The sequence below is a fragment of the Carcharodon carcharias genome, chromosome 10, assembly GCF_017639515.1.
Source record: "Carcharodon carcharias isolate sCarCar2 chromosome 10, sCarCar2.pri, whole genome shotgun sequence".
Taxonomy (NCBI): domain Eukaryota; kingdom Metazoa; phylum Chordata; class Chondrichthyes; order Lamniformes; family Lamnidae; genus Carcharodon; species Carcharodon carcharias.
The window spans coordinates 167382363-167405209 of NC_054476.1; positions in this window are offsets into that span (position 1 = coordinate 167382363).

Here is a 22847-nt window from a genome sequence, read left to right on the forward strand (position 1 = left end):
CAGCTTGCTGCAAGTGGAGGTTATAGACAGGTTGGAGCGGAGTACAGGAGAACACTGATGAGCATGCACACAGGGATGGTTGGTGCATTGGAAGGCCTGCAAAACAGCCAACTGTCAAGGACCGTGATAGAGGCCAGCTCCAACTTCACACAGCACTTGGAGCCCTTCCTTAACTAGGATGGACATGGTAGCCAACTCCACGACGACACTGGCAGACTCAGCTTTGGTGCAACACCTGGTGGCTGGTAACTCAGCTTCCATTATAGGCCAGAAGCCACCCAACGTCTCAGCGCTGCAGTGGAAACTCGAACCGAGGCTTTGAGAGCCTGTCGTCCTTCAAGCCCAGCTTGGTGCTGTGCAGGACGCCATCATGGCAGCAGATGCCAGTGCTCAAAGGGACACACAGAGTCTCCCTGTTGTCCTGCAGCAAGATTACTAGGATTACTGAGGTCCCACATTATGAGTGTACCAGTACCCCCATGGTGTACAAACCTGCACCTCCTCTTCCACTGCTGCTCTTGGTGTTGCTGTTCAGCCAGACAGCCTAAACTGTAACTTACATAAAGCCACTTTTACGACTAACTGAGCGTGAAAATAATGCCCAGTGGAGGCAAAGGCCCTCCCAGGTAAGCTTAAAAAGGAACTACTTATGTAGAGTCAAGCACCTTCCTCCAGAGCCCACTAAATAGCATGCACTGTTGACTCCCCAGACTCCCTACTTCTGTGTTCTTGAAACGCTCTCAAACTCTCCCCGGTGATTGACCCTGCATCAGCCCAAACCAGGCGAGCTGCCTTTGGATGTTTGCTTGCCCCATCCAGATGGTTTACCCTTGCCTTGCCCAGAAGTTTAAACTCCCCTAAAGGCATCTTTGATAAAACTACTTCATAAGCCATTAAATTACACTTTTTCTGTTGAAGAGTCATGTGGACTCGAAACGTCAACTGTGCTCTTCTCCACCGATGCTGCCAGACCTGCTGAGTTTTTCCAGGTATTTCTGTTTCTGTTCTTGTTTTAAGTTACACTTTTGATGTTAATGTTTTAAAACAAATTCCTAAAATGATTCTAAATCTAAAGTGATGCACAAAGCATCATAAAAATCAATTTGTAATTGAGCATTTTTCAGAGCAAGTACTGCACTGTCTTCTCTGAATCTAAAGTACTATTATGACTTTAAGGGACTGGCAAATGGCTCTATACCATTACATGCTGGTATTTATAATGTGGTCCAAATGGTTAGCAAGAATGTCAAGAGATGCAGCAGAAATCTCTACAGATATGATGCCATCTAGTGACATCTAAAGTAATTTCCAGATCCTGTGTCGAGCTAATTCTCACTGCCAAGGAGAGAGACTTTAAAAATCTTTCAAGTAGCACCACTTATAAATTGTCCAGCTCTTCATCCTTAAGCTTCTTTGCACCAGGGAAGTGACTGCATTCACTTAATTTGCCAACACTTGCCCTTCATATCCTAACAGCTGGAGGGGATAGGTTTATCCGCTTGGCTTAATTGGCAATAGTCTCAATTTTGCATTCAAAGGTTCTTGGTTCATGCACCGTTATATAACCTCATCCAACACTTCAGTGCAGTACTGCGGGATGGCTAAAATGTCAGCGATGCCATGTTAAAAATGGGTTAGTGACAGAGAGAATCTGTTAGCTTGCTCAGATGTATAGAAGTGATCTCATTTCACTATTGGGAATGGAGCAGTGAATTTTTTCCAGCATGTAAGCCAAAATTTCTTGCTCAACTAATAGCATCAAAAGCAACTTATCTTGCCATTCATTCTTTTGCTACTACTGTATGAATTCACTCTAAATACACTTTAAAAAGTAATCCAATGGTTGTAAAGTTCTACAAGACATCACCAAGGCTTGAAAGATGCTATCTGGATACAAGTTTGTTGAGATTATTAGTGATAAAACAGCCACAAATTTCAAAAAAATATAATCCACTGATTACAATTCCCATTACAGCATCCTTCTTGTATAACAGTATGACATTTTGGGCTTTTTACAGTGGATATTGGATTCAGCACCATTGGTCATGTTTGTAAGTAGACTTTAGATCCCTCAGAGAATGCCTCTACCTGCCCAGTGTCAGGATAGATGTAGTGAGGCCCAAAGGTCAAGGAATCTGGGACTCCCAACTCCAATTTACAGAAATCTGCCACATGATCTTTTCTTTGAGAGTGGAATTTTCTTGCGGACTACAGGTCGGTTATAATCTACCCAACAAATTTATTAAACAATAAACAGATGCAAATAGTCTCCTTACAATAATTGCATGCATTTTTAAAAACTCTTTCATGGATGTGGGCATTACTGATATTTTGTGCCCTTCCCTAATTGCCCTTGAACCGAGTGGCTTGCTGGGCCATTTCAGAGCACAGTTAAGAGTCAACTACATTGCTGTGGGTCTGGAGTCACATGTAGGCCAGACCAGGTAAAGACAGCAGATCTTCTTCCCTAAAGGACATGATTGAACCAGATAGGTTTTTACAACAATTAATGATAGTTTCATGGTCACCATTACTGAGACTAGCTGTTAAGTCCAGATTTTATTAATTGTATTTAAACTCCACAGGTGGAACTGTGGTGGGATTTGAACCTACGTCCACAGAGTATTAACCTGACCCTCTGGATTACTAGTCTAGTGACATTACCACTATGCCACCAGATTCTCCCAATTATTAATTATTAATCCCATCAAAGTGTTAACAATAACAATGGTGCTTTTTCCTTGTGCTAACTTACAATACAAAACCACCTCCAGATAAAAGGGCAGTAAATATACTATTACTCATTAGATTTAGGCGGACAATTCACATACTTGAAAACAGCATTTCCCCACACAATTACAGCTGCCAAAAAAACATGTAAACATCCCCCAGGATCCTTGTAATTGTATAGATTGGTTGGTGTAGCTCCTTGGAAAACCCATTCATCTGTTCCAAACACTTTGGATCTGTAAAAATCTGTAAAATGAGTTCCTTTCAAGGGCAGTGGCCAGCTCAAAGTTATAGGAGAAATTCAATCAACCCTTATTCCCATGGATACTGGAGACAAATAAGGTAAATAACAACATACTAGCATTTTTAGTATAGCGGATTATACTTTATTCAAGGCAACATAATAATCCCCCACATTTTGTAGAAAAAGCTATCAACAAATAATTTTAACTGTGTGTGTGCTCAGGTCAGCAAGGTGAAATCTATTTAATAATCCATCATAGATGGAAAATTTAAATGAGAAACTTCCAATTCTTGAACACCTATAGACATTTAATCAGAAGCCACTTTAAACCACAAAGAATATCTGCTTCAGAATTCGTTCTCAGAACATCTATGTAATATTGCTGGACTGCTTTTGACTGCTTTGGATATCGAAGCAGTTGCATTACGATCATGGGCGGTCTTAAAGGTTTACCTTTACAGCCTGAGGAGGAAAAGGAGCAATAGAGAAGGTAGAAGGGAGCAGGAAGAGCTGGGAGAACAGTTTAAGGGAGGACACTTTTTCAGCTAGTTCCAGAATATGAAGAGTCAGGATTTCGAGGAACTTGCAGTGGGAGCAGGAGTCACTAGTTTGTATGGTAGCACTGTGTTTGTCAGCTTTCCCCTTTTCAAAAATAATGAGAAGAATCATAAAGGTAGATTTGAACTGATCCCACCGGACAGAAAATGGGCATCAGTGAGTCTGTGGCCCATTATACACCCTGCCCACGAGTTATATAGCACCTTTCATACCCTCAGGAAGAACCAATACAGTTCCCAGCCAACACATTTTGTCTGAGATGTAGTCACTGCTGTAATATAGACAATTATAGCAGCTGATTTGCCCACAACTAGCAATGAGATAACTGTCAGTTTGAGGGTGAGAAATGTGAGTCTGAAAATAAGAGTCTTAAACTTAAATAAAGGCAACTACAAGGGTATGAAGATAGAGTTCGCTAAAGTGGGAAAATCGGTTAAAGGGTAAGATGATAGAGAAGCAGTACATTTAAGGGGATATTTCATGATTTTCGACAAAGATATATTCTATTGAGAATGCAAGACTCTACGAGAAAGATGCACCATCCATGGCTAATTAAGAAAAGTTAAGCATGGTATCAAATTGAAACAAAATATGTATAATGCTGCAAAGATTAGTGGTAGGCCAGAAAATTGGGAACATTTTAGATATCAGCAAAGGATGTGTAAAAGAATAATGAAGAGGGAGAAATTGGAGTAAGCGAGAAATATGAAAACAGACAGTAAAAGCTTTTACAAGTATATAAAAAGGAAAAGAGTAGCTAACATGAGTGTTGGTTCCTTACAGAGTGAGACTAGGGAATTAATGATGGAAAACAAGGAAATGGCAGAGGCTTTGAACAAGAATTTTGTATCTGTCTTCACATTAGAAGGTACAAAAAAATCTCAAGATTAGAAGACTAGTAGAAAATCAAGAGGCAAAAGGAAGGAGGAAATTAAAACAATCACTATCACTAGTGAGAAAGTACTAAGAAAACTAATGGGACTAAAGGCTGACAAGTCCCCTGGATCTGGTGGCCTACATACTAGGGTCCTATAAGAAATGGCTGCAGGGATGGTGCTTGCACCGATTGTAATTTTCCAAAATTCCCTATGGTCTGGAAAGGTACCAGCAGATTTGAAAGCTGAAAATGTCACACCTCTATTTAAGAAAGGACAGAGACAGAAGGCAGAAAGATCCGGGCCAGCTAGCCTAACACCTTTCATTGGGAAAATGATAAAATCCATTATTAAGGAGGCAGTGGCAGAACATTTAAAAAATCACGACACCATCAGGCAAGATCAACATGGTTTTATGAAAGGGAAATCATATTTGACAGATTTATTAGAATTCTTTCAGGATGCAACAAGCAGGATAAATGGGTACTAGTAGATATAGTGTACTTGGATTTGCAAAAGGCATTTGATAAGGTGTCATATAAAACATTACTGTACAAGATAAGAGCTCAAGGTATAAAAACAGAAAGTACTGGAAGAACTCAGCAGGTCTAGCAGCATCTGTGTGGAGAGAAACAGAATTAATATTTCGAGTCCAATATGACTCTCCTTCAGAACTGGATTCTGAGCAAGCTCGATGGGCTGAATGGCCTCCCATTTCTTATGATCTTATTATGATTTTATGGCCAAGTAATCTGTCTCATCATCTTGGCTGAGGTATAAATTTCAGCCAAGACACCAGGAAAGCTCACCCACTCTTCTTCAAGTAATGCCATTGATGTTTTATGTCCACCAGACAGGGGTCAGACCAGACATTACCACTGACACTCACTCAGCACTGCACTATAGTGTCAGCCTAGACTGCTCGAGTTGCTGGAGTGGGATTGGAACCCAAAAATTTGTGACTCGAGGTGCGTCTCCACTGAGCCAAGACTTTCGTCTAGCTCATTATCCTTGCTATAGCTGCAGTTAACACCACAGATATGAAATTTTATGGAGGTTCATCCACTCACTCGCCACAACTTCACAGCCAAACTGGCTCCGTCAATTTTTCATGGCATTTGTGATTCATTCGTAAATGATTCCTAAATGAGCGGGAGAACTGTAGTGATAATTCAGGTCATGGTGCCAGGCCATGGGTGGTTGATCCATCCTTGTCCATTCTCTGTTCAGATAGCTGACCAGGCTATCCCACTTCCTTGTCTGGCTGCAGTGATGGCCTCGAGCTTAACAAGCACCGTGCTTAAATAGGCCTCTGCTTCTCACCCTGCCATGTACACACTTTCTGATTGGCGCCTTTCTCTGATAGTGACAGTCCATGATTGGCTCCTTTCTCTGAGACCGACGGTCCATGATTGGCTACTTTCTGTGATAGTGATGGTACATGATTGGCTCATTTTCACCCCTGGCATCCCTCCTTAGAGCAGGAAGGTCCCAACAGCAAGTTTGGCCAATCTCCTCCTCAATCTGCTTGCTTCAGCACCTCTCCATCTGTCCCCAGTTCCACCAAGCAACCATTGCTTAAGGGTGATTACAAGCTGCCAAATTTCTACTTCTTCAATGATATTCTAAACAAACAGCAATCATCAGTTGCACTACATTAAGACATTGCCTTTTGACCTTTCTTTGAGTTTTTAGCAAACAACTTTACACAATATTTGTAATCAAAAAGGTCATAAACTGGGGAAAAAAACAATTGTTGCCTGGCCTTTAACAAGTCACCTTATTGATATTAGCACAAAACCATGAACACAAGTTTCTCTGTTAACTCATTTGTAGAAGTTAGCCTATGTCAGCCTGATAAGTAATATTAATTAGTAATTTTAAGCTTAGCTTTTCCCTGTATCCACAAAAAGCTTCCACAAAGTAATGACCCCTTTATTATATTCAAAATGCAGCAGCTGCCCACAAGTTAAACTACCAGAGCCACTTCCCAATGGAGCAGAAGTGCACTACAGGCGCATACTTGGATTCTTGAACAGCTGCAATTCCAGATCAGCTCATTTTCAATGTTATGTGACCACACCTGGAACCATCATTCTTCCACTACCACTAAAAGTATTGGAAAGTAAAGTTCTGAAACTCACACAAGTTTGAAGAGACCACTTTTCGTATGTTGATTTGCATTGGACTGGAGTTAATCGTACTTATTGTCATGTCATATGAGATGCCTGGTTCCTGAGTTATTCTGTCGATTTCTTGCATTGCCTTAAACGAACGAAAGAACAGCACCTTGTAATTTTTACCATCAATAATACCTATATTTAAACACAAGGTTAAAGGTCGATAAATTACATTTCAGTTTTAAGGATTAGGTTCACCAGGATATTCTACATGATTCAAAACTGCTAGATGGGCAGATGTGCCTTGATATCATTGCATCTCAGGCCTTATCTACTGCTTGCAATTTATTAGTTTTGCCTTAGCCTTTTTTATAAATATCATGCTTGACAAGGTTGGTGCTGCAGCAATCGTAACATCTGCTGCAGCATAAACTTGCCCTTTCTGCCAATGTGGCACACCACAGCTCCCCACTGAGGTGATAATGTCTTTTTAATACTGCCTTTGGCAGTTTAAAAGTACGTGAGAAATCAATGGAATGTGTGAAAGTTGGGGAAACTAGCACCAGCATGAGTGCTGTATGCTGATCAGCCTCTCTCTGCATCAAAAATTGTGATGATTTTCTCATTCAGTTTTAAAAAAAAACAATTCAAGAGTATCAGAGCAGTTTTGGTCAAAAAAAAGATAAAAAGTGTGAACATGTTAGCCTTGTTAAAAGGAGACAAAAAAGCCTCACGGTTGATGTGTATAAAACGATCTTCTTTTTATTTCCTTGTCATTCCTCAAATCTGAATTTGGCTTTTGTAAGGTTGGGGTTACGCAGCAAAGAGGAGTGGGGGGGTTGTGGGGGGCGGCGAGACCTACCAGACCAAGTGAAGTGGACAGACATGCCCTTCATAAGTTCAAGATAAGATGGTGGCGTTCAATGGTAATGTTATTCCTCCAATCACTCCAAATGAGTGAATAAAAATGCTACCTAATGTCACAAATTGCAAGGTGAGGTTGGGATCGGGGATGAATTATTCCGTGATTTAAAGGCAAAGGAGGTCCATAAGTTCAAAAGTGATTCCATTGGTTTGAGCTCAATGGACAGAGATGGCACCAGCTACTGAGTTTTATGGAAGGCAGAAGGCTTTGGTGCTGTAAGATGTTTTTTTCCAGTGTAGGAGGAGCTCTCGGCGATGTTTAGTATTGGGCATCTGGGTGAAGTTGTGCAACTGTTTTACTTTTCACTGCCTGTTTTTATCCCAGTGTTTCCTATGGCTACTGTACTTGGTCTAGCCTCTCACACTAATGGGATTGTATCATTTATTTAATATCTTAATTGATTGGTTGATGTGTATTCATGCTAGAACTATGGAAAATTTCTCCATGTGGGTGGCTGGGTTTACAGGCATCCTGGGTGTTGTGAGGAAATGGTGGAACGAATGCACGTGCAAGCTTTCTCACAGCTTAACAGCTAGTTTCAGTGCTGCATATCCAGTGAATCCCTGCCATTGATGTTTATTTTAGACAAACAGGCCCATGCTTCAGTTCTGGTTTATAATCTAATGATAACCTGTTGGGGTATAAACACACCACAAATTTCACCACACAATTCTAAGTCTGATAGTTGTGAATGGCTTGCGAATTGAGCCTGTTACTATGGTAACACTTTAACATCTTTCCAGGGCTTTCAGTAAGTCACAACTATTGGAGCTGTAAGGACTTGGTCTTGCAGTCAAATTCGGACTTTCTGACTACTATTTGGCACACTTCTGCTTGAGGTTAACTAATATTTTCTTAAATTTGATGACATTTCTCCATTTATGAATATTGCATAATCATAAATCCAGCGCTTTGCAACAGAAGGATTCTCTCAGGTGCCTGGCATTTATTAAAGTTTTTTTAAGATGGTTCTTGAGGCGCCGCTGCAGTACTTACGTAAACTGTATTTAAAATAGCAGAATAGAAATAGAAAATGCACAATGGGTCTGTCCACATTTGAAATGAGAAAGGACAGATTCAGCTTCGGGAAGAGACCCTTTGCCAGGACTCTGAATGTTTTATTTTCTGTGTTCTGCCAGAGACATTAATTTGTCTTTTATTCAGCTGCTGACAGACCTGCTGTGTGTGTTTCAAGGCTAGGCAGGTTTTTTTTAAAATCGCCTCTGAAAAAGCATATTACTGTTGGCTTTCATGCCAAAGAGATGTGTACGTTGTCCTTTTTTAATTTGTCTATTTATATGTAAATTTAAGGCACTCGTTCTTTGAAAGGGTGCAATTATTTTTTTTTTCCACAATTAATTTGAAAAGAATTTGAGGTCTGCTTCGGTAAAGCAGTCTATTCCGCAGATGTTCAGATTGCCAGCAAGGGCAGCCACTGAACTACGTACTGCCAAGAAAACTGCATCAGGTTGCGGGTTTGCGAAAGAAAGGAGGAAAAACTTGCATTTATATAGCACCTTTCATGACCTCTTTCCAAAGTGCTTTACAGCCAATGCAATACTTTTGAAGTCACGGTTGTAATATAGGAAATGCTGCAGCCAATTTGCTCACGGCAAAATCCCACAAACAGGAATGCGGTAATGATCAGCTGTTTTTGGTAACATTGATGGGGGGGGGTAAATGTTGGCCACTACACTGGAGCTAACGTCCCTGCTCTTACAAACCAACATCCTACATCGGATGTTCATATGTCATCCTAATGGGTCACTTCTCTGCCATTAAATAAGCTCATCGCTGATCTAATTTTAACCTCAACCTCTCATTCCTGCCTACCTCTGATAACCTTTCACCCCCTTGCTTATCAAGAATCTATATTTTTTTTTAAATTCCTTTTATGGGATGTGGGCATCACTGGCTAGGCCAGCATTTATCGCCTATCCTCAATTGCCCTTGAGAAGGTGGTGGTGAGCTGCAGTCCCTGTGGTGTAGGTACATCCACAGTGCTGTTAGGGAAGGAGTTCCAGGGTTCTGCCTTGAAAATATTCAAAGATTCTGCCTCAACCACCTTTTGAGGAAAAGAGTTCCAAAGTCTCACAACCGTCTGAGAGAAAAAAAAATCCTCATCTCTGTCTTAAATAGGTGACCCCTTATTTTTAAACAGTGGCCCCTGGTTCTAGATTCTCCCACAAGAGGAAACATCCTCTCCACATTCACCCTGTCAAGTCCCTTCAGGGCCTCACTTGCTTCAATCAAATCGCCTCTTCTAACCTCCAACAGATACGAGCCTATCCTGTCCAGCCTGTCCTCATACGACAACCCACCCACTCCAGGTATTAACTTAGTGAACATTCTCGGAACTGCTTCCAATGCATTTACATCTTCTTTGAATAGTATCATTGGAGGTTTTACGTCTAGCTCAGAGGGCAGACTGGCCGCAGTTTAAAGTCTCATCTGACAGTGCAGCACCCCCTCAGTAATGCACTGGATTGTCAGCCTAGATTTATACACTCAAAGCCTGGTGTGCTTCTGGAACCCACAACCTTCTGACTCAAAAACAGCATAGGTGTAGTCCAAAACAAAAACAAAAATACCTGGAAAAACTCAGCAGGTCTGGCAGCATCTGCAGAGAGGAACACAGTTAACGTTTCGAGTCCGTATGACTCTTCATCAGAACTGAGGAAAAATAGAAGTGAAATATAAGCTGGTTTAGGGGGGGGTTTGGGGGGGGTGGTGGGACAAGTACAGCTGGATAGAGGGCCAGTGATAGGTGGAGATGTAGTCCAGTTGGCACACAAATCATCAGCAATTGCAGGCAAAATGATTGTGGGGTTTTTCTGAATAAAGGCTTATAGACTAGGTACCACTAATGTATCCTTGCTGGGACAGAAAGTGATTCCATCCCCTTCCTTGGTCACTGTCTGAGGCTGAATCAGATTCGCCACAACCTCAGTGACCTATCAATGAACTTCCATCCTCATAACCTCTTCATCACTAAGACTGCCTGTATCCAGCTCCATATGGTATGGTATCCAGCTCCATATGGTATGGTATGGTATCCAGCTCCATATGGTATGGTATGGTATCCAGCTCCATATGGTATGGTATCCAGCTCCATATGGTATGGTATGGTATCCAGCTCCATATGGTATGGTATCCAGCTCCATATGGTATGGTATCCAGCTCCATATGGTATGGTATCCAGCTCCATATGGTATGGTATCCAGCTCCATATGGTATGGTATCCAGCTCCATATGGTATGGTATGGTATCCAGCTCCATATGGTATGGTATGGTATCCAGCTCCATATGGTATGGTATCCAGCTCCATATGGTATGGTATGGTATCCAGCTCCATATGGTATGGTATCCAGCTCCATATGGTATGGTATCCAGCTCCATATGGTATGGTATCCAGCTCCATATGGTATGGTATCCAGCTCCATATGGTATGGTATCCAGCTCCATATGGTATGGTATGGTATCCAGCTCCATATGGTATGGTATGGTATCCAGCTCCATATGGTATGGTATCCAGCTCCATATGGTATGGTATCCAGCTCCATATGGTATGTATCCAGCTCCATATGTATGGTAGGTCCAGCTCCATATGGTATGGTATTGTATCCAGCTCCATATGGTATGGTAATGGTATCCAGCTCCCATATGGTATGGTATGGTATCCAGCTCCATATGGTATGGTATTGTATCCAGCTCCAAATGGTATGGTATTGTATCCAGCTCCATATGGTATGGTATTGTATCCAGCTCCATATGGTATGGTATGGTATCCAGCTCCATATGGTATGGTATTGTATCCAGCTCCATATGGTATGGTATGGTATCCAGCTCCATATGGTATGGTATGGTATCCAGCTCCATATGGTATGGTATTGTATCCAGCTCCATATGGTATGGTATTGTATCCAGCTCCATATGGTATGGTATGGTATCCAGCTCCATATGGTATGGTATGGTATCCAGCTCCATATGGTATGGTATGGTATCCAGCTCCATATGGTATGGATTGTATCCAGCTCCATATGGTATGGATTGTATCCAGCTCCATATGGTATGGATGGTATCCAGGCTCCATATGGTATGGTATGGTATCCAGCTCCATATGGTATGGTATGGTATCCAGCTCCATATGGTATGGTATTGTATCCAGCTCCATATGGTATGGTATTGTATCCAGCTCCATATGGTATGGTATGGTATCCAGCTCCATATGGTATGGTATGGTATCCAGCTCCATATGGTATGGTATGGTATCCAGCTCCATATGGTATGGTATCCAGCTCCATATGGTATTGTATCCAGCTCCATATGGTATGGTATCCAGCTCCATATGGTATGGTATGGTATCCAGCTCCATATGGTATGGTATCCAGCTCCATATGGTATGGTATGGTATCCAGCTCCATATGGTATGGTATTGTATCCAGCTCCATATGGTATGGTATTGTATCCAGCTCCATATGGTATGGTATGGTACCCAGCTCCATATGGTATTGTATCCAGCTCCATATGGTATGGTATCCAGCTCCATATGGTATGGTATGGTATCCAGCTCCATATGGTATGGTATGGTATCCAGCTCCATATGGTATGGTATCCAGCTCCATATGGTATGGTATCGTATCCAGCTCCATATGGTATGGTACCCAGCTCCATATGGTATGGTATGGTATCCAGCTCCATATGGTATGGTATGGTATCCAGCTCCATATGGTATGGTATGATATCCAGCTCCATATGGTATGGTATGGTATCCAGCTCCATATGGATGGTATGGTATCCAGCTCCATATGGCATGGTATCCAAGCTCCATATGGCATGGTATGGTATCCAGCTCCATATGGGTGGTATGTATCCAGCTCCATATGGTATGGTATGGTATCCAGCTCCATATGGTATTGTATCCAGCTCCATATGGTATGGTTATCCAGCTCCATATGGTATGGTAGGGTCCAGCTCCATATGGCATGGTATCGTATCCAGCTCCATATGGTATGGTATCGGTATCCAGCTCCATATGGTATGGTATGGTATCCAGCTCCATATGGGATGGTATGGTATCCAGCTCCATATGGGATGGTATCCAGCTCCATATGGTATGGTATCCAGCTCCATATGGCATGGTATGGTATCCAGCTCCATATGGGATGGTATGGTATCCAGCTCCATATGGCATGGTATGGTATCCAGCTCCATATGGTATGGTATGGTATCCAGCTCCATATGGTATTGTATCCAGCTCCATATGGTATGGTATCCAGCTCCATATGGTTATGGTATCGGTATCCAGCTCCATATGGTAAGGTATGGTATCCAGCTCCATATGGCTATGGTATCGGTATCCAGCTCCATATGGTATGGTATGGTATCCAGCTCCATATGGTATGGTATCCAGCTCCATATGGTATGGTATCCAGCTCCATATGGTATGGTATCCAGCTCCATATGGTATGGTATGGTATCCAGCTCCATATGGCATGGTATCGTATCCAGCTCCATATGGTATGGTATGGTATCCAGCTCCATATGGGATGGTATGGTATCCAGCTCCATATGGTATGGTATGGTATCCAGCTCCATATGGTATGGTATGGTATCCAGCTCCATATGGATGGTATGGTATCCAGCTCCATATGATGGTATGGTATCCAGCTCCATATGGTATGATGGTATCCAGCTCCATATGGTATGTATGGTATCCAGCTCCATAGGTATGGTATGGTATCCAGCTCCATATGGTATGGTATCCAGCTCCATATGGTATGGTATCCAGCTCCATATGGTATGGTAATGGTATCCAGCTCCATATGGTATGGTATGGTATCCAGCTCCATATGGTATGGTATGGTATCCAGCTCCATATGGTATGGTATGGTATCCAGCTCCATATGGTATGGTATCCAGCTCCATATGGTTGTATGGTATCCAGCTCCATATGGTATGGTATCCATCTCCATATGGTTGTATGGTATCCAGCTCCATATGGTATGTATGGTATCCAGCTCCATATGGTATGATGGTATCCAGCTCCATATGGGTATGGTATGGTATCCAGCTCCTAGGTATGGTATGGTATCCAGCTCCATATGGTATTGGTATCCAGCTCCATATGGTATGGTAGGTATCCAGCTCCATATGGTATGGTATGTATCCAGCTCCATATGGTATGGTATGGTACCAGCTCCATATGGTATGGTATCGCAGCTCCATATGGTATGGTATGGTATCCAGCTCCATATGGTATGGTATGGTATCCAGCTCCATATGGTATGGTATTGGTATCCAGCTCCATATGGAATGGTATCGGTATCCAGCTCCATATGGTATGGTACCCCTGTATCCAGCTCCATATGGTATGGTACCCAGCTCCAGATGTATGGTATGGTATCCAGCTCCATATGGTATGGTATTGTATCCAGCTCCATATGGTATGGTATTGTATCCAGCTCCATATGGTATGGTATGGTATCCAGCTCCATATGGTATGGTATCGTATCCAGCTCCATATGGCATGGTATGGTATCCAGCTCCATATGGCATGGTATGGTATCCAGCTCCATATGGGATGGTATGGTATCCAGCTCCATATGGCATGGTATGGTATCCAGCTCCATATGGTATTGTATCCAGCTCCATATGGTATGGTATCGTATCCAGCTCCATATGGTATGGTATGGTATCCAGCTCCATATGGCATGGTATCGTATCCAGCTCCATATGGTATGGTATGGTATCCAGCTCCATATGGTATTGTATCCAGCTCCATATGGGATGGTATGGTATCCAGCTCCATATGGTATGGTATGGTATCCAGCTCCATATGGTATTGTATCCAGCTCCATATGGGATGGTATGGTATCCAGCTCCATATGGTATGGTATGGTATCCAGCTCCATATGGTATGGTATGGTATCCAGCTCCATATGGTATGGTATGGTATCCAGCTCCATATGGTATTGTATCCAGCTCCATATGGTATGGTATCCAGCTCCATATGGTATGGTATGGTATCCAGCTCCATATGGTATGGTATGGTATCCAGCTCCATATGGTATGGTATGGTATCCAGCTCCATATGGTATGGTATGGTATCCAGCTCCATATGGTATGGTATCCAGCTCCATATGGTATGGTATCCAGCTCCATATGGTATGGTATCCAGCTCCATATGGTATGGTATGGTATCCAGCTCCATATGGTATGGTATCCAGCTCCATATGGTATGGTATGGTATCCAGCTCCATATGGTATGGTATGGTATCCAGCTCCATATGGTATGGTATGGTATCCAGCTCCATATGGTATGGTATCCAGCTCCATATGGTATGGTATGGTATCCAGCTCCATATGGTATGGTATCCAGCTCCATATGGTATGGTATCCAGCTCCATATGGTATGGTATCCAGCTCCATATGGTATGGTACCCAGCTCCATATGGTATGGTATCCAGCTCCATATGGTATGGTATCCAGCTCCATATGGTATGGTATCCAGCTCCATATGGTATGGTATGGTATCCAGCTCCATATGGTATGGTATCCAGCTCCATATGGTATGGTATGGTATCCAGCTCCATATGGTATGGTATCCAGCTCCATATGGTATGGTATGGTATCCAGCTCCATATGGTATGGTATGGTACCCAGCTCCATATGGTATGGTATCCAGCTCCATATGGTATGGTATGGTATCCAGCTCCATATGGTATGGTATGGTATCCAGCTCCATATGGTATGGTATGGTATCCAGCTCCATATGGGATGGTATGGTATCCAGCTCCATATGGTATGGTATCGGTATCCAGCTCCAATGGTATGGTATGGTATCCAGCTCCATATGGTATGGTATGGTATCCAGCTCCATATGGTATGGTATGGTATCCAGCTCCATATGGTATGGTATGGTATCCAGCTCCATATGGTATGGTATGGTATCCAGCTCCATATGGTATGGTATGGTATCCAGCTCCATATGGTATGGTATGTATCCAGCTCCATATGGTATGGTATGGTATCCAGCTCCATATGGTATGGTATGGTATCCAGCTCCATATGGTATGGTATGGTATCCAGCTCCATATGGTATGGTATTGTATCCAGCTCCATATGGTATGGTATGGTATCCAGCTCCATATGGTATGGTATGGTATCCAGCTCCATATGGTATGGTATGGTATCCAGCTCCATATGGTATGGTATGGTATCCAGCTCCATATGGTATGGTATGGTATCCAGCTCCATATGGTATGGTATCCAGCTCCATATGGTATGGTATGGTATCCAGCTCCATATGGTATGGTATGGTATCCAGCTCCATATGGTATGGTATGGTATCCAGCTCCATATGGTATGGTATGGTATCCAGCTCCATATGGTATGGTATGGTATCCAGCTCCATATGGTATGGTATGGTATCCAGCTCCATATGGTATGGTATGGTATCCAGCTCCATATGGTATGGTATGGTATCCAGCTCCATATGGCATGGTATGGTATCCAGCTCCATATGGTATGGTATGGTATCCAGCTCCATATGGTATGGTATGGTATCCAGCTCCATATGGTATGGTATGGTATCCAGCTCCATATGGGATGGTATGGTATCCAGCTCCATATGGTATGGTATGGTATCCAGCTCCATATGGTATGGTATGGTATCCAGCTCCATATGGTATGGTATGGTATCCAGCTCCATATGGTATTGTATCCAGCTCCATATGGTATGGTATCCAGCTCCATATGGTATGGTATGGTATCCAGCTCCATATGGTATGGTATCCAGCTCCATATGGTATGGTATGGTATCCAGCTCCATATGGTATGGTATGGTATCCAGCTCCATATGGTATGGTATGGTATCCAGCTCCATATGGTATGGTATGGTATCCAGCTCCATATGGTATGGTATGGTATCCAGCTCCATATGGTATGGTATGGTATCCAGCTCCATATGGTATGGTATGGTACCCAGCTCCATATGGTATGGTATCCAGCTCCATATGGTATGGTATCCAGCTCCATATGGTATGGTATCCAGCTCCATATGGTATGGTATGGTATCCAGCTCCATATGGTATGGTATCCAGCTCCATATGGTATGGTATGGTATCCAGCTCCATATGGTATGGTATGGTATCCAGCTCCATATGGTATGGTATGGTATCCAGCTCCATATGGTATGGTATGGTATCCAGCTCCATATGGTATGGTATGGTATCCAGCTCCATATGGTATTGTATCCAGCTCCATATGGTATGGTATCCAGCTCCATATGGTATGGTATGGTATCCAGCTCCATATGGTATTGTATCCAGCTCCATATGGTATGGTATCCAGCTCCATATGGTATGGTATCCAGCTCCATATGGTATGGTATGGTATCCAGCTCCATATGGTATGGTATCCAGCTCCATATGGTATGGTATGGTATCCAGCTCCATATGGTATGGTATGGTATCCAGCTCCATATGGTATGGTATGGTATCCAGCTCCATATGGTATGGTATGGTATCCAGCTCCATATGGTATGGTATGGTATCCAGCTCCATATGGTATGGTATGGTATCCAGCTCCATATGGTATGGTACCCAGCTCCATATGGTATGGTACCCAGCTCCATATGGTATGGTATCCAGCTCCATATGGTATGGTATGGTATCCAGCTCCATATGGTATGGTATGGTATCCAGCTCCATATGGTATGGTATGGTATCCAGCTCCATATGGTATGGTATGGTATCCAGCTCCATATGGTATGGTATGGTATCCAGCTCCATATGGTATGGTACCCAGCTCCATATGGTATGGTATGGTATCCAGCTCCATATGGTATGGTATGGTATCCAGCTCCATATGGTATGGTATGGTATCCAGCTCCATATGGTATGGTACCCAGCTCCATATGGTATGGTATGGTATCCAGCTCCATATGGTATGGTATGGTATCCAGCTCCATATGGTATGGTATGGTATCCAGCTCCATATGGTATGGTATGGTATCCAGCTCCATATGGTATGGTACCCAGCTCCATATGGTATGGTATGGTATCCAGCTCCATATGGTATGGTATGGTATCCAGCTCCATATGGTATGGTATGGTATCCAGCTCCATATGGTATGGTATGGTATCCAGCTCCATATGGTATGGTATGGTATCCAGCTCCATATGGTATGGTATCCAGCTCCATATGGTATGGTACCCAGCTCCATATGGTATGGTATGGTATCCAGCTCCATATGGTATGGTATGGTATCCAGCTCCATATGGTATGGTATGGTATCCAGCTCCATATGGTATGGTATCCAGCTCCATATGGTATGGTATGGTATCCAGCTCCATATGGTATGGTATGGTATCCAGCTCCATATGGTATGGTATGGTATCCAGCTCCATATGGTATGGTATCCAGCTCCATATGGTATGGTATGGTATCCAGCTCCATATGGTATGGTATGGTATCCAGCTCCATATGGTATGGTATGGTATCCAGCTCCATATGGTATGGTATGGTATCCAGCTCCATATGGTATGGTATCCAGCTCCATATGGTATGGTATGGTATCCAGCTCCATATGGTATGGTATGGTATCCAGCTCCATATGGTATGGTATCCAGCTCCATATGGTATGGTATGGTATCCAGCTCCATATGGTATGGTATGGTATCCAGCTCCATATGGTATGGTATGGTATCCAGCTCCATATGGTATGGTATGGTATCCAGCTCCATATGGTATGGTATCCAGCTCCATATGGTATGGTATGGTATCCAGCTCCATATGGTATGGTATCCAGCTCCATATGGTATGGTATGGTATCCAGCTCCATATGGTATGGTATGGTATCCAGCTCCATATGGTATGGTATGGTATCCAGCTCCATATGGTATGGTATGGTATCCAGCTCCATATGGTATGGTATGGTATCCAGCTCCATATGGTATGGTATGGTATCCAGCTCCATATGGTATGGTATGGTATCCAGCTCCATATGGTATGGTATCCAGCTCCATATGGTATGGTATGGTATCCAGCTCCATATGGTATGACCTAGCAAGCCACTCAGTTGTAACAAACCGCTACAAAGTCACAAAAAAGGAATGAAATCGGGCAGACCACCCAGCATCGACCTAGGCAGCAGAAATAACAGCGGCAATTTCAGCCCTGTCGACTCTGCAAAGTTCTCCTTACCAACATCTGGGGGCTGGTGCCAAAACTGGGAGAGCTGTCTCACAGACTAGTCAAGCAACAGCCTGACATAGTCATCCGCACGGAATCATACCTTACAGATAATGTCGCAGACTCCACCATCACCATCCCTGGGTATGTCCTGTCCCACTGGCAGGACAGACCCAGCAGAGGTGGGGGCACAGTGGTATACAGTCAGGAGGGAGTTGCCCTGGGAGTCTTCAACATTGACTCTGGACCCCATGAAGTCTCATGGCATCAGGTCAAACATGGGTAAGGAAACCTCCTGCTGATTACTACGTACCGCCCTCCCTCAGCTGATGAATCAGTGCTCCTCCATATTGAACACCACTTGGAAGAAGCACTGAGGGTGGCAAGGGCGCAGAATGTACTCTGGGTGGCGGACTTCAATGTCCATCACCTAGAGTGACTCCGTAGCACCACTAAGGACTGAGCTGGCCAAGTCCTAAAGGACATAGCTGCTAGACTGGGTCTGTGGCAGGTAGTGAGGGAACCAACAAGAGGGAAAAACATACTTGACCTCATCCTCATCAATCTACCTGCCGCAGGTGCATCTGTCCATGACAGTATCAGTAAGATAGCCCAGCACACAGTCATTGTGGAGACAAAGTCCTGATTTCACATTGTGTTGTGTGGCACTACTACCATGCTAAATGGGATAGATTTCGGACAGATCTAGCAACTCAAGACTGGGCATCCATGAGGCGCTATGGGCAGCAGCATCAGAATTGTACTCGAACACAATCTGTAACCTCATGGCCCAGCATATCCCCCACTCTACCATTACCATCAAACTAGGGGATCAACCCTGGTTCAATGAAGAGAGCAGGAGGACATGCCAGGAGCAGCACCAGGCATACCTAAAAATGAGGTTTCAACCTGGGGAAGCTATAACACAGGAATACTTGTGTGCCAAACAGCATAAGCAGCAAGTGATGGACAGAGCTAAGCGATCCCACAAACAACGGATCAGATCTAAGCTCTGCAGTCCTGCCACATCCAGTCGTGAATGGTGGTGGACAATTAAACAATTCACTGGAGGAGGAAGCTCCACAACTATCCCCATTCTCAATGATGGAGGAGCCCAGCACATCAGTGCAAAAGATAAGGCTAAAGTATTTGCTACAGTCTTCAACCAGAAGTGCCAAGTGATTGATCCATCTCGGCCTCCTCTGGAGGTCCCCTGCATCACAGATGCCAGTCTTCAAGTCAATTCAATTCACTCCATGTGATATCAAGAAACAGCTGAAGGCACTGGATAGCGCAAAGGCTATGGGCCCTGACAATATTCCAGCAATAGTACTGAAGACTTGTGCTCCAGAACTTGTCGCACCCCTTGCCAAGCTGTTCCAGTGCAGCTACAACACTGGCATCGACCCATTTATGTGGAAAATTGCCCAGGTATGTCCTGTACACAAAAAGCAGGACAAATCCAACCAGGCCAATTACCGCCCCATCAGTCTATTCTCCATCATCAGTAAAGTAAGGAAGGGGTCATCAACAGTGCTATCAAGGAACACTTGCTTAGCAATAACCTGCTCACTGATGCCCAGTTTGGGTTCTAAGAGGGCCATTCAGCTCCTGACCTCATTACAGCCTTGGTTCAAACATGGACAAAAGAACTGAACTCCTGAGGTGAGGTGAGAATGACTGCTCCTGGCATCAAGGTAGTATTTGACAGAGTGTGGCATCAAAGAGCCCAAGCAAAACTGGAGTCAATGAGAATCGGGGGGAAACTTTCCGCTGGTTGGAGTCATACATAGCACAAAGGAAGATGGTTGTGGTTGTTGGAGGTCAATCATCTCAGCTCCAGGACATCACTGCAGGAGTTCCTCAGGATAGTGTCCTTGGCCCAACCACCTTCAGCTGCTTCATCAATGGCCTTCCTTCCATCATAAGGTCAGAAGTGTGGATGCTCGCTGATGATTGCACAATGTTCAGCATCATTCGTGACTCCTCAGGTACTGAAGCAGTCTATGCCCAAATGCAGCAAGAGCTGGACAATATCCAGGCTTGAGCTGACAAGTGGTAAGTAACATTCACACCACACAAATGAATATCTCCAATAAAAGAGAATCCAACCATCACCCCTTGATGTTCAATGGCATTACCACCACTGAATCCCCCATTATCAGCATCCTGGGGTTACCATTGACCAGAAATTGAACTGGACCAGCCATACAGAAACTATGGTTACAAGAGCAGATCAGAGGCTAGGAATAGTGCAACGAGTAACCCACCTCCTGACTCCTCAAAGCCTGTCCACCATCTACATGGCACAACTCAGGAGTGTGATGGAATACTCCCCACTTGCCTGGATGAGTGCAAAGCCCGCTACACTCAAGAAGCTTGACACCATCCAGGACAAAGCAGCCCACTTGATTGGCACCAAATCCACAAACATTCACTCCATCCACCACTGGTGCACAGTGACAGCAGTGTGTACCATCTACAAGATGCACTGCAGGAATTCACCAAAGCTCCTTCCAAACCCACAACAACTACCATTTAGAAGGACAAGGGCAGCAGATAGATGGGAACACCACCACGAGGAAGTTCCCCTGCAAGTCACTCACCATCCTGACTTGGATATATATCGCCGTTCCTTCACTGTCGCTGGGTCAAAATCCTGGAACTCCCTCCCTAAAAGCACTGTGGGTCTACCCACACCACATGGACTGCAGCGGTTTAAGAAGGCAGCTCACCACCACCTTCTCAAGGGCAGCTAGGGATGGGCAATAAATGCTAGCCCAGCCTGTGAAGCCCACATCCCATGAATGAATAAAAAATATATACTGCTTGCGTTCAGCCCTATCTTAGCCTATCTGCTGCTCAAATTCTCATCATTTGGTCCCCCCAGATGCAACTATTCAAACTATTCTAACTATTCTTGGAAGACCTTACACCTTTCACCTGAGCTCATCCAAACCTCAGCTGCCCATATCCTAATTCAAGTCTCATTCACCCAACATCCCTTTGCTTTCAGCTCCCTGTCTAGCAAATCCTTGAATTTAGCATTTATATCCTTGTCTTTAAATCACACCATGACCTCACCCCTCCCTATCTATACAACCTCCTCCAGCCCCACAACCCTCCGAGAATTCTGTATTCCTCCAATTCTAGCCTCTTGGTACATCTCCAATGTCTTTTGCCGGACCATTGACTCCTGTGCCTTCAGCTGGCTAGGCCATAATTGTTGTTCTTATTGATATTCTTTTGAAGAAGTGGAGGCAGTCCTTCCAGTATCCTGGCCAACCTTTATTTTCAACAAACACCAAGAAAACAGATTAACTCTTCTTGCATCTCAAGGCTATTTGAGAGACCTTACTTTGTGTACTAAATAACAGTGATTATCTTCCAAAAGTAACATTTTGGCTATGAGCTTTCCATGGTTGTGAAAGGCTCTTTGCAAATTTTCTTAATACATTTGAACTATTGCTGCTCATCCCTCACATTACCTAAAAAAAATTTACAATTTGTTTGACCTTGCAAGATGGCCATTTCATTCAAAGGGCTGTCCATAACTTATTGACGTATACAATGTTTGCTTCAATGTTTGAAGATGCAAGAGGAGTTAATCTGTTTTCTTGGTTTTTGTAAATGTTACTGTACATCGGCCTGCTGTATTTCATCAGCAAAAGAAAGTGAGCCATAATTCATAAAGTAATAGTCAAAAACATCTGGCCCACTGAGATGATAGATTAGTATCAAAGTTGTTTGCTGGGATGGATGAAGATTCTTTTCAAGGTATAATATGGGCTGTTGCAATCAATTTGCTGACCAGAACTAAGGGTGTGGAATAATTGGGTAACAATTTCATTAAAATCTCCCACTGATATCACAAACCTGCTGAATTGTCCAAAAATTTGCAGGTTGTCATTTTATTAACATCTTCAATTTGATTATGAAACCTGGGAAGGAAGATCTACGTGGTGAACAGAACGGCTGTTTATACCCCCGGGGTGTTATTAAACATCTGTGGCACACATTTGTGCTTGCAAATACAGCAAAATATATTTACCCATTACCTACCAGAGAAAAATGGAGCCTTTCATGTGGTAGTTCTTGGGAAAAGGTGACATGGTTTGCAAGTGTACGAATTCAAGTTGGATGGCTTAGATTTGCTTGTCAAAATATGTGATTGGGTATTTTGGAACAAAATGAAAGGA